At 33.7% G+C, this 1,916-nt stretch overlaps 1 non-coding gene across 1 annotated transcript; it reads right to left on the minus strand.

Annotated features, from left to right (window-relative positions):
- Positions 1-213: 213 nt before the first annotated feature.
- Trnat-ggu lies at positions 214-284 on the minus strand. Its single transcript has one exon. It is a non-coding gene; the product is annotated as a tRNA-Thr (tRNA).
- Between the last annotated feature and the right edge of the window lie 1,632 nt (positions 285-1,916).

Consider the following 1,916-nt stretch of genomic DNA (forward strand, 5'->3'; position numbering starts at 1 on the left):
TGACCAGATAACCCCCTGAAGTCTTATCCCCAGGTAACGTTAACCCCACCCCGGGAATTTCCTGGCATGACATCATGTCCGAATTGTACCTATCACCAAATCAATCTTATCCCCGAATTTAAGGCACTTACTTTGGGGGCGTATAGCCCCCAGCGAGCCGAAGGCGAGTATATAATATATATATACATATAAACATTGAATCACAAAAAGTACTTGCTCAGCCGGGACTCGAACCCGGACCTTTCACTTACCGGGTGAATGTGCTACCATTACACCACAGAGCACTTACTTTTTACGATTCAATTATTTTGTATTTGACCGTATCAGTCACATATGCGTTCAAATTACCAAACTAACAGATATATTACATATTATAAATAATAACATTATCCATATAGCAGCTTGATATACTTCTATTACAAGAAATAATATACTTATCTAGTTTTCATCTTAGCATAATAATTGAAAATCTGTGTTTTGTTTATTACAGTAAACTCATTTCGGCTATTACATTTTTGTCTATAGCCAACTAAATTATTAGGCCACTGCCCAATACACGGACATTAGTGCTGACTAATATTGTCTATTCAGGTTTTATTAGGGTGTGGGTGGTTCAGTCAAAATATAACAAAAAATCAATTTTACTTGAGATTACGCTAATTAATATATTCATTTAATCCGGAATATAAATAGAAACACTGAATATAAATGATTCGGCTAATTACATTGGTAGTTCTCCAAAATTTTTGTTGGTATTTATATCCAGATGAAAAGATATCAATGTGGATACAGAATCTGGAGTTTAAAAATGACCAGAGGAGTACGCTTACAATGGAGATAAAATACAAGCGGATTAAAATAACAAGTAAAGAGTTCCATGTTTAAAATAGAGGAACCTGGTTATTTTGACTATTTTAGCTTCACAAAGTGTTAAGCCAAATTTTTTGTGACTTTAGTACTGTTTGTTGAACAAGGAATTAAGTTTACTGGTTATAATTTGTTCTTTAGCTACACGAAATGCTTTATTTGACGAAATGATGATGCTCACTAAAGATTATTATGGGCTTCAGTTTACTAATGGACTTAACTACAACACCGGTTAAGTTGAACCGAAGATACAATCACAACAAAGTAAAAAGATTTTAAAATAAATTGCATAGAATCAATAGTAATTTATGTGGTCTATTTTATTGTGGTAACAAAACAGGACACGTTTAATGAGTAGTTTTACACCATTAAATGATTCCGCAGACAAATTGAAAGGTGAACAATATTGCGTTCTGACTCTAAGTGCTAATCAAGATATGATAGTGTTTTTATCTCTTGTCTGGCGACTTTCGTAAAACATATGGTCTCACTTTGTCATTCTCTCTCACTCTTGCTAATATTTCTGTGTGTGCAGGTTGGAGTTTATTTTGAGGACAGCAATAATTTGTAAGCATCACTGTTTTAGTTCTTATGTTCGTTTTTACAGTGATTTAGTAAGACTTTAGTTTGCCAATAAACATATGCAAAAACAAATTAAAAAATTATTCTATCCTAAATTCGATCAAAACCTACATCAACAGTTTTCTGACAATGCATCTTGATTTGCAAGGCTCTCCATACAACAGTTGTCAGGGATGTAACCTTGTCAGGAATTTCCAGTGTACTGTACTGTGACAAGCCTCGCCCGAATCAGTTCCATGAAATAGCAATCTGTCCCAGTTATCGTGCAATATTTTTTAGTCATCACTTAGCACACATAATCTTGTAATGAAATTTGGAGTGTACAAAGAATATCGCACTGTTATAGTCTTTTTCAAATCTGTCCCAGTTATCGTGCAATATTTTTTAGTCATCACTTAGCACACATAAGCTTGTAATGAAATTTGGAGTGTACAAAGAATATCGCACTGTTATAGTCTTTTTCAATA

The sequence above is a fragment of the Homalodisca vitripennis genome, chromosome 6 (genome assembly GCF_021130785.1).
Source record: "Homalodisca vitripennis isolate AUS2020 chromosome 6, UT_GWSS_2.1, whole genome shotgun sequence".
Taxonomy (NCBI): domain Eukaryota; kingdom Metazoa; phylum Arthropoda; class Insecta; order Hemiptera; family Cicadellidae; genus Homalodisca; species Homalodisca vitripennis.